A 10,657-nucleotide genomic window follows, 5' to 3' on the forward strand; every position below is an offset into this window, starting at 1 on the left:
TCGATGAGAAAGATTAGGCAACATTTAGTCACTTCTAGCCATGATGCTCAATTTATTTACGAATGTACCCTAGTTACTAGGGACCGTTTACATTGGAGAACAAGATCTATTGTATGCCTGTGTATTTGGGGAAGTCAAATCTGAAATAATGATGAAATTGCGTGTATCCAAAGTTAAAACTCGTGATTTGTCGCCCTCTGGTGTGTAAAAGATGCAAAAGCTTACAGCACCTGGTATTCCCAGGCGGTCTCCCATCCAAGTACTGACCAGGCCGGAGCCTGCTTAGCTTCCGAGATCGGACGAGATCGGGCGTATTCAGGCTAGTATGGCCGTAAGCCGGGGAGGCTGTCCCTGATGCTCTACTTAAAGGGAAGGCAATATCCGTTTCTGCCGCTCATACTTGCAGTTGAACTGTCTCTCTACTCTAAAGTCCGGGACACACCAGCGCGCCGCAGACAGTCCCTGCTAACACGAAACGTTGTGGCAACGTTGTGCGTTAACTGGGGTGCCACACCAGACCGGAACTATATTTTACAAAACGAACACATTGTCTTGATAATACAGCTGTAATTGAGTGCCTGACACGCCAGTCAAGCGCAATCTTGAGAAGGTGTGCATTTCAGTAAGGATTTCAATTGACATGCAGTATGAAACTGAAAGGAGGTTGCATCACTATGATGCATAACATTGCATGTATTGTATTTTCAAGTGTGTGCATTCATCCTGTTGTCATTTTGTTTTGAAAGCAGAAGAATCATTCAACAGGTTGCTGAGACAAATGTAAACCAGTAAAACATATGAAGAGAAACAAACCTTGAATATAAGTTCAGTTGTTTAAACATTTGACAAACTATGGTGAGGGGGTAAGAAAACACACAAATCCAGCAGCTCCTGTATTTCAATACACCAGAACCCAATATTATTGGCGAGTCGGGTAGTCCATCATCACAGTTCGAGGGCAGGCATCATTTCAGTAATTTCATCCCGTTGCATTCACATCCGTGACTTGAATGAGATTGAATGTGATCTTTGCTCTCAAGTATGTTCCCAAGTTTTACACTTTCGTGCTTTGCATGAATGGGAATGGAACCGTGTGTGTTGAATGAGGCTCCTTGTGAGCACTGAACTTTGTCCGGTGGAGTTCCTTTTTGTGTTGCTGTAATTGTGTCATTTCTCGATGAGAAAGATTAGGCAACATTTAGTCACTTCTAGCCATGATGCTCAATTTATTTACGAATGTACCCTAGTTACTAGGGACCGTTTACGTTGGAGAACAAGATCTATTGTATGCCTGTGTATTTGGGGAAGTCAAATCTGAAATAATGATGAAATTGCGTGTATCCAAAGTTAAAACTCGTGATTTGTCGCCCTCTGGTGTGTAAAAGATGCAAAAGCTTACAGCACCTGGTATTCCCAGGCGGTCTCCCATCCAAGTACTGACCAGGCCCGAGCCTGCTTAGCTTCCGAGATCGGACGAGATCGGGCGTATTCAGGCTAGTATGGCCGTAAGCCGGGGAAGCTGTCCCTGACGCTCTACTTAAAGGGAAGGCAATATCCGTTTCTGCCGCTCATACTTGCAGTTGAACTGTCTCTCTACTCTAAAGTCCGGGACACACCAGCGCGCCGCAGACAGTCCCTGCTAACACGAAACGTTGTGGCAACGTTGTGCGTTAGCTGGGGTGCCACACCAGACCGGAACTATATTTTACAAAACGAACACATTGTCTTGATAAAACAGCTGTAATTGAGTGCCTGACACGCCAGTCAAGCGCAATCTTGAGAAGGTGTGCATTTCAGTAAGGATTTCAATTGACATGCAGTATGAAACTGAAAGGAGGTTGCATCACTATGATGCATAACATTGCATGTATTGTATTTTCAAGTGTGTGCATTCATCCTGTTGTCATTTTGTTTTGAAAGCAGAAGAATCATTCAACAGGTTGCTGAGACAAATGTAAACCAGTAAAACATATGAAGAGAAACAAACCTTGAATATAAGTTCAGTTGTATAAACATTTGACAAACTATGGTGAGGGGGTAAGAAAACACACAAATCCAGCAGCTCCTGTATTTCAATACACCAGAACCCAATATTATTGGCGAGTCGGGTAGTCCATCATCACAGTTCGAGGGCAGGCATCATTTCAGTAATTTCATCCCGTTGCATTCACATCCGTGCCTTGAATGAGATTGAATGTGATCTTTGCTCTCAAGTATGTTCCCAAGTTTTACACTTTCGTGCTTTGCATGAATGGGAATGGAACCGTGTGTGTTGAATGAGGCTCCTTGTGAGCACTGAACTTTGTCCGGTGGAGTTCCTTTTTGTGTTGCTGTAATTGTGTCATTTCTCGATGAGAAAGATTAGGCAACATTTAGTCACTTCTAGCCATGATGCTCAATTTATTTACGAATGTACCCTAGTTACTAGGGACCGTTTACGTTGGAGAACAAGATCTATTGTATGCCTGTGTATTTGGGGAAGTCAAATCTGAAATAATGATGAAATTGCGTGTATCCAAAGTTAAAACTCGTGATTTGTCGCCCTCTGGTGTGTAAAAGATGCAAAAGCTTACAGCACCTGGTATTCCCAGGCGGTCTCCCATCCAAGTACTGACCAGGCCAGAGCCTGCTTAGTTTCCGAGATCGGACGAGATCGGGCGTATTCAGGCTAGTATGGCCGTAAGCCAGGGAGGCTGTCCCTGACGCTCTACTTAAAGGGAAGGCAATATCCTTTTCTGCCGTTCATACTTACAGTTGAACTGTCTCTCTACTCTAAAGCCCGGGACACACCAGTGCGCCGCAGACAGTCCCTGCTAACACGCCACGTTGTGGCAACGTTGTGGCAACGTTGTGCGTTAACTGGGGTGCCACACCAGACCGGAACTATATTTTACAAAACGAACACATTGTCTTGATAATACAGCTGTAATTGAGTGCCTGACACGCCAGTCAAGCGCAATCTTGAGAAGGTGTGCATTTCAGTAAGGATTTCAATTGACATGCAGTATGAAACTAAAAGGAGGTTGCATCACTATGATGCATAACATTGCATGTATTGTATTTTCAAGTGTGTGCATTCATCCTGTTGTCATTTTGTTTTGAAAGCAGAAGAATCATTCAACAGGTTGCTGAGACAAATGTAAACCAGTAAAACATATGAAGAGAAACAAACCTTGAATATAAGTTCAGTTGTTTAAACATTTGACAAACTATGGTGAGGGGGTAAGAAAACACACAAATCCAGCAGCTCCTGTATTTCAATACACCAGAACCCAATATTATTGGCGAGTCGGGTAGTCCATCATCACAGTTCGAGGGCAGGCATCATTTCAGTAATTTCATCCCGTTGCATTCACATCCGTGCCTTGAATGAGATTGAATGTGATCTTTGCTCTCAAGTATGTTCCCAAGTTTTACACTTTCGTGCTTTGCATGAATGGGAATGGAACCGTGTGTGTTGAATGAGGCTCCTTGTGAGCACTGAACTTTGTCCGGTGGAGTTCCTTTTTGTGTTGCTGTAATTGTGTCATTTCTCGAAGAGAAAGATTAGGCAACATTTAGTCACTTCTAGCCATGATGCTCAATTTATTTACGAATGTACCCTAGTTACTAGGGACCGTTTACGTTGGAGAACAAGATCTATTGTATGCCTGTGTATTTGGGGAAGTCAAATCTGAAATAATGATGAAATTGTGTGAATCCAAAGTTAAAACTCGTGATTTGTCGCCCTCTGGTGTGTAAAAGGTGCAAAAGCTTACAGCACCTGGTATTCCCAGGCGGTCTCCCATCCAAGTACTGACCAGGCCCGAGCCTGCTTAGCTTCCGAGATCGGACGAAATCAGGCGTATTCAGGCTAGTACGGCCGTAAGCCAGGGAGGCTGTCCCTGACGCTCTACTTAAAGGGAAGGCAATATCCGTTTCTGCCGCTCATACTTGCAGTTGAACTGTCTCTCTACTCTAAAGTCCGGGACACACCAGCGCGCCGCAGACAGTCCCTGCTAACACGAAACGTTGTGGCAACGTTGTGCGTTAGCTGGGGTGCCACTCCAGACCGGAACTATATTTTACAAAACGAACACATTGTCTTGATAAAACAGCTGTAATTGAGTGCCTGACACGCCTGTCAAGCGCAATCTTGAGAAGGTGTGCATCTCAGTAAGGATTTCAATTGACATGCAGTATGAAACTGAAAGGAGGTTGCATCACTATGATGCATAACATTGCATGTATTGTATTTTCAAGTGTGTGCATTCATCCTGTTGTCATTTTGTTTTGAAAGCAGAAGAATCATTCAACAGGTTGCTGAGACAAATGTAAACCAGTAAAACATATGAAGAGAAACAAACCTTGAATATAAGTTCAGTTGTTTAAACATTTGACAAACTATGGTGAGGGGGTAAGAAAACACACAAATCCAGCAGCTCCTGTATTTCAATACACCGGAACCCAATATTATTGGCGAGTCGGGTAGTCCATCATCACAGTTCGAGGGCAGGCATCATTTCAGTAATTTCATCCCGTTGCATTCACATCCGTGCCTTGAATGAGATTGAATGTGATCTTTGCTCTCAAGTATGTTCCCAAGTTTTACACTTTCGTGCTTTGCATGAATGGGAATGGAACCGTGTGTGTTGAATGAGGCTCCTTGTGAGCACTGAACTTTGTCCGGTGGAGTTCCTTTTTGTGTTGCTGTAATTGTGTCATTTCTCGATGAGAAAGATTAGGCAACATTTAGTCACTTCTAGCCATGATGCTCAATTTATTTACGAATGTACCCTAGTTACTAGGGACCGTTTACGTTGGAGAACAAGATCTATTGTATGCCTGTGTATTTGGGGAAGTCAAATCTGAAATAATGATGAAATTGCGTGTATCCAAAGTTAAAACTCGTGATTTGTCGCCCTCTGGTGTGTAAAAGATGCAAAAGCTTACAGCACCTGGTATTCCCAGGCGGTCTCCCATCCAAGTACTGACCAGGCCCGAGCCTGCTTAGCTTCCGAGATCGGACGAGATCGGGCGTATTCAGGCTAGTATGGCCGTAAGCCAGGGAGGCTGTCCCTGACGCTCTACTTATAGGGAAGGCAATATCCGTTTCTGCCGTTCATACTTACAGTTGAACTGTCTCTCTACTCTAAAGCCCGGGACACACCAGCGCGCCGCAGACAGTCCCTGCTAACACGCCACGTTGTGGCAACGTTGTGCGTTAGCTGGGGTGCCACACCAGACCGGAACTATATTTTACAAAACGAACACATTGTCTTGATAATACAGCTGTAATTGAGTGCCTGACACGCCAGTCAAGCGCAATCTTGAGAAGGTGTGCATTTCAGTAAGGATTTTAATTGACATGCTGTATGAAACTGAAAGGAGATTGCATCACTATGATGCATAACATTGCATGTATTGTATTTTCAAGTGTGTGCATTCATCCTGTTGTCATTTTGTTTTGAAAGCAGAAGAATCATTCAACAGGTTGCTGAGACAAATGTAAACCAGTAAAACATATGAAGAGAAACAAACCTTGAATATAAGTTCAGTTGTTTAAACATTTGACAAACTATGGTGAGGGGGTAAGAAAACACACAAATCCAGCAGCTCCTGTATTTCAATACACCAGAACCCAATATTATTGGCGAGTCGGGTAGTCCATCATCACAGTTCGAGGGCAGGCATCATTTCAGTAATTTCATCCCGTTGCATTCACATCCGTGCCTTGAATGAGATTGAATGTGATCTTTGCTCTCAAGTATGTTCCCAAGTTTTACACTTTCGTGCTTTGTATGAATGGGAATGGAACCGTGTGTGTTGAATGAGGCTCCTTGTGAGCACTGAACTTTGTCCGGTGGAGTTCCTTTTTGTGTTGCTGTAATTGTGTCATTTCTCGATGAGAAAGATTAGGCAACATTTAGTCACTTCTAGCCATGATGCTCAATTTATTTACAAATGTACACTAGTTAATAGGGACCGTTTACGTTGGAGAACAAGATCTATTGTATGCCTGTGTATTTGGGGAAGTCAAATCTGAAATAATGATGAAATTGCGTGTATCCAAAGTTAAAACTCGTGATTTGTCGCCCTCTGGTGTGTAAAAGATGCAAAAGCTTACAGCACCTGGTATTCCCAGGCGGTCTCCCATCCAAGTACTGACCAGGCCCGAGCCTGCTTAGCTTCCGAGATCGGACGAGATCGGGCGTATTCAGGCTAGTATGGCCGTAAGCCAGGTAGGCTGTCCCTTACGCTCTACTTAAAGGGAAGGCAATATCCGTTTCTGCCGCTCATACTTGCAGTTGAACTGTCTCTCTACTCTAAAGTCCGGGACACACCAGCGCGCCGCAGACAGTCCCTGCTAACACGAAACGTTGTGGCAACGTTGTGCGTTAGCTGGGGTGCCACACCAGACCGGAACTATATTTTACAAAACGAACACATTGTCTTGATAATACAGCTGTAATTGAGTGCCTGACACGCCAGTCAAGCGCAATCTTGAGAAGTTGTGCATTTCAGTAAGGATTTCAATTGACATGCAGTATGAAACTGAAAGGAGGTTGCATCACTATGATGCATAACATTGCATGTATTGTATTTTCAAGTGTGTGCATTCATCCTGTTGTCATTTTGTTTTGAAAGCAGAAGAATCATTCAACAGGTTGCTGAGACAAATGTAAACCAGTAAAACATATGAAGAGAAACAAACCTTGAATATAAGTTCAGTTGTTTAAACATTTGACAAACTATGGTGAGGGGGTAAGAAAACACACAAATCCAGCAGCTCCTGTATTTCAATACACCAGAACCCAATATTATTGGCGAGTCGGGTAGTCCATCATCACAGTTCGAGGGCAGGCATCATTTCAGTAATTTCATCCCGTTGCATTCACATCCGTGCCTTGAATGAGATTGAATGTGATCTTTGCTCTCAAGTATGTTCCCAAGTTTTACACTTTCGTGCTTTGTATGAATGGGAATGGAACCGTGTGTGTTGAATGAGGCTCCTTGTGAGCACTGAACTTTGTCCGGTGGAGTTCCTTTTTGTGTTGCTGTAATTGTGTCATTTCTCGATGAGAAAGATTAGGCAACATTTAGTCACTTCTAGCAATGATGCTCAATTTATTTACAAATGTACACTAGTTAATAGGGACCGTTTACGTTGGAGAACAAGATCTATTGTATGCCTGTGTATTTGGGGAAGTCAAATCTGAAATAATGATGAAATTGCGTGTATCCAAAGTTAAAACTCGTGATTTGTCGCCCTCTGGTGTGTAAAAGATGCAAAAGCTTACAGCACCTGGTATTCCCAGGCGGTCTCCCATCCAAGTACTGACCAGGCCCGAGCCTGCTTAGCTTCTGAGATCGGACGTATTCAGGCTAGTATGGCCGTAAGCTGTCCCTGACGCTCTACTTAAAGGGAAGGCAATATCCGTTTCTGCCGCTCATACTTGCAGTTGAACTGTCTCTCTACTCTAAAGTCCGGGACACACCAGCGCGCCGCAGACAGTCCCTGCTAACACGAAACGTTGTGGCAACATTGTGCGTTAGCTGGGGTGCCACACCAGACCGGAACTATATTTTACAAAACGAACACATTGTCTTGATAATACAGCTGTAATTGAGTGCCTGACACGCCAGTCAAGCGCAATCTTGAGAAGGTGTGCATTTCAGTAAGGATTTCAATTGACATGCAGTATGAAACTGAAAGGAGGTTGCATCACTATGATGCATAACATTGCATGTATTGTATTTTCAAGTGTGTGCATTCATCCTGTTGTCATTTTGTTTTGAAAGCAGAAGAATCATTCAACAGGTTGCTGAGACAAATGTAAACCAGTAAAACATATGAAGAGAAACAAACCTTGAATATAAGTTCAGTTGTTTAAACATTTGACAAACTATGGTGAGGGGGTAAGAAAACACACAAATCCAGCAGCTCCTGTATTTCAATACACCAGAACCCAATATTATTGGCGAGTCGGGTAGTCCATCATCACAGTTCGAGGGCAGGCATCATTTCAGTAATTTCATCCCGTTGCATTCACATCCGTGCCTTGAATGAGATTGAATGTGATCTTTGCTCTCAAGTATGTTCCCAAGTTTTACACTTTCGTGCTTTGCATGAATGGGAATGGAACCGTGTGTGTTGAATGAGGCTCCTTGTGAGCACTGAACTTTGTCCGGTGGAGTTCCTTTTTGTGTTGCTGTAATTGTGTCATTTCTCGATGAGAAAGATTAGGCAACATTTAGTCACTTCTAGCCATGATGCTCAATTTATTTACGAATGTACCCTAGTTACTAGGGACCGTTTACGTTGGAGAACAAGATCTATTGTATGCCTGTGTATTTGGGGAAGTCAAATCTGAAATAATGATGAAATTGCGTGTATCCAAAGTTAAAACTCGTGATTTGTCGCCCTCTGGTGTGTAAAAGATGCAAAAGCTTACAGCACCTGGTATTCCCAGGCGGTCTCCCATCCAAGTACTGACCAGGCCCGAGCCTGCTTAGCTTCCGAGATCGGACGAGATCGGGCGTATTCAGGCTAGTATGGCCGTAAGCCAGGGAGGCTGTCCCTGACGCTCTACTTAAAGGGAAGGCAATATCCGTTTCTGCTGCTCATACTTGCAGTTGAACTGTCTCTCTACTCTAAAGTCCGGGACACACCAGCGCGCCGCAGACAGTCCCTGCTAACACGAAACGTTGTGGCAACGTTGTGCGTTAGCTGGGGTGCCACACCAGACCGGAACTATATATTACAAAACGAACACATTGTCTTGATAAAACAGCTGTAATTGAGTGCCTGACACGCCAGTCAAGCGCAATCTTGAGAAGGTGTGCATTTCAGTAAGGATTTCAATTGACATGCAGTATGAAACTGAAAGGAGGTTGCATCACTATGATGCATAACATTGCATGTATTGTATTTTCAAGTGTGTGCATTCATCCTGTTGTCATTTTGTTTTGAAAGCAGAAGAATCATTTTTGCTGAGGTTGCTGAGACAAATGTAAACCAGTAAAACATATGAAGAGAAACAAACCTTGAATATAAGTTCAGTTGTTTAAACATTTGACAAACTATGGTGAGGGGGTAAGAAAACACACAAATCCAGCAGCTCCTGTATTTCAATACACCAGAACCCAATATTATTGGCGAGTCGGGTAGTCCATCATCACAGTTCGAGGGCAGGCATCATTTCAGTAATTTCATCCCGTTGCATTCACATCCGTGCCTTGAATGAGATTGAATGTGATCTTTGCTCTCAAGTATGTTCCCAAGTTTTACACTTTCGTGCTTTGCATGAATGGGAATGGAACCGTGTGTGTTGAATGAGGCTCCTTGTGAGCACTGAACTTTGTCCGGTGGAGTTCCTTTTTGTGTTGCTGTAATTGTGTCATTTCTCGATGAGAAAGATTAGGCAACATTTAGTCACTTCTAGCCATGATGCTCAATTTATTTACGAATGTACCCTAGTTACTAGGGACCGTTTACGTTGGAGAACAAGATCTATTGTATGCCTGTGTATTTGGGGAAGTCAAATCTGAAATAATGATGAAATTGCGTGTATCCAAAGTTAAAACTCGTGATTTGTCGCCCTCTGGTGTGTAAAAGATGCAAAAGCTTACAGCACCTGGTATTCCCAGGCGGTCTCCCATCCAAGTACTGACCAGGCCCGAGCCTGCTTGGCTTCCGAGATCGGACGAGATCGGGCGTATTCAGGCTAGTATGGCCGTAAGCCAGGAAGGCTGTCCCTGACGCTCTACTTAAAGGGAAGGCAATATCCGTTTCTGCTGTTCATACTTACAGTTGAACTGTCTCTCTACTCTAAAGCCCGGGACACACCAGCGCGCCGCAGACAGTCCCTGCTAACACGCCACGTTGTGGCAACATTGTGGCAACGTTGTGCGTTAGCTGGGGTGCCACACCAGACCGGAACTATATATTACAAAACGAACACATTCTCTTGATAAAACAGCTGTAATTGAGTGCCTGACACGCCAGTCAAGCGCAATCTTGAGAAGGTGTGCATTTCAGTAAGGATTTCAATTGACATGCAGTATGAAACTGAAAGGAGGTTGCATCACTATGATGCATAACATTGCATGTATTGTATTTTCAAGTGTGTGCATTCATCCTGTTGTCATTTTGTTTTGAAAGCAGAAGAATCATTCAACAGGTTGCTGAGACAAATGTAAACCAGTAAAACATATGAAGAGAAACAAACCTTGAATATAAGTTCAGTTGTTTAAACATTTGACAAACTATGGTGAGGGGGTTAGAAAACACACAAATCCAGCAGCTCCTGTATTTCAATACACCAGAACCCAATATTATTGGCGAGTCGGGTAGTCCATCATCACAGTTCGAGGGCAGGCATCATTTCAGTAATTTCATCCCGTTGCATTCACATTCGTGCCTTGAATGAGATTGAATGTGATCTTTGCTCTCAAGTATGTTCCCAAGTTTTACACTTTCGTGCTTTGCATGAATGGGAATGGAACCGTGTGTGTTGAATGAGGCTCCTTGTGAGCACTGAACTTTGTCCGGTGGAGTTCCTTTTTGTGTTGCTGTAATTGTGTCATTTCTCGATGAGAAAGATTAGGCAACATTTAGTCACTTCTAGCCATGATGCTCAATTTATTTACGAATGTACCCTAGTTACTAGGGACC

General features: G+C 43.4%; 8 non-coding genes and 1 pseudogene across 8 annotated transcripts; all 9 read right to left on the reverse strand.

Annotated features, from left to right (window-relative positions):
- Positions 1–218: 218 nt before the first annotated feature.
- LOC136756469 (5S ribosomal RNA) lies at positions 219–337 on the reverse strand. The gene has a single exon (XR_010818552.1). It is a non-coding gene; the product is annotated as a 5S ribosomal RNA (ribosomal RNA).
- A 1,055-nt stretch (positions 338–1,392) lies between these two features.
- LOC136755657 (5S ribosomal RNA) lies at positions 1,393–1,511 on the reverse strand. The gene has a single exon (XR_010817773.1). It is a non-coding gene; the product is annotated as a 5S ribosomal RNA (ribosomal RNA).
- A 1,055-nt stretch (positions 1,512–2,566) lies between these two features.
- LOC136757093 (5S ribosomal RNA) lies at positions 2,567–2,685 on the reverse strand. Its single transcript, XR_010819138.1, has one exon. It is a non-coding gene; the product is annotated as a 5S ribosomal RNA (ribosomal RNA).
- A 1,066-nt stretch (positions 2,686–3,751) lies between these two features.
- Positions 3,752–3,870, reverse strand: LOC136757209 (5S ribosomal RNA). The gene has a single exon (XR_010819248.1). It is a non-coding gene; the product is annotated as a 5S ribosomal RNA (ribosomal RNA).
- A 1,055-nt stretch (positions 3,871–4,925) lies between these two features.
- LOC136755658 (5S ribosomal RNA) lies at positions 4,926–5,044 on the reverse strand. The gene has a single exon (XR_010817774.1). It is a non-coding gene; the product is annotated as a 5S ribosomal RNA (ribosomal RNA).
- A 1,055-nt stretch (positions 5,045–6,099) lies between these two features.
- LOC136755659 (5S ribosomal RNA) lies at positions 6,100–6,218 on the reverse strand. The gene has a single exon (XR_010817775.1). It is a non-coding gene; the product is annotated as a 5S ribosomal RNA (ribosomal RNA).
- Positions 6,219–7,273: 1,055 nt separating this feature from the next.
- Positions 7,274–7,382, reverse strand: LOC136757750 (uncharacterized; annotated as a pseudogene).
- A 1,046-nt stretch (positions 7,383–8,428) lies between these two features.
- Positions 8,429–8,547, reverse strand: LOC136755660 (5S ribosomal RNA). The gene has a single exon (XR_010817776.1). It is a non-coding gene; the product is annotated as a 5S ribosomal RNA (ribosomal RNA).
- Positions 8,548–9,605: 1,058 nt separating this feature from the next.
- On the reverse strand, positions 9,606–9,724 carry LOC136756205 (5S ribosomal RNA). The gene has a single exon (XR_010818304.1). It is a non-coding gene; the product is annotated as a 5S ribosomal RNA (ribosomal RNA).
- Between the last annotated feature and the right edge of the window lie 933 nt (positions 9,725–10,657).

Source organism: Amia ocellicauda, chromosome 8, assembly GCF_036373705.1.
Source record: "Amia ocellicauda isolate fAmiCal2 chromosome 8, fAmiCal2.hap1, whole genome shotgun sequence".
In the NCBI taxonomy this organism is placed as follows: domain Eukaryota; kingdom Metazoa; phylum Chordata; class Actinopteri; order Amiiformes; family Amiidae; genus Amia; species Amia ocellicauda.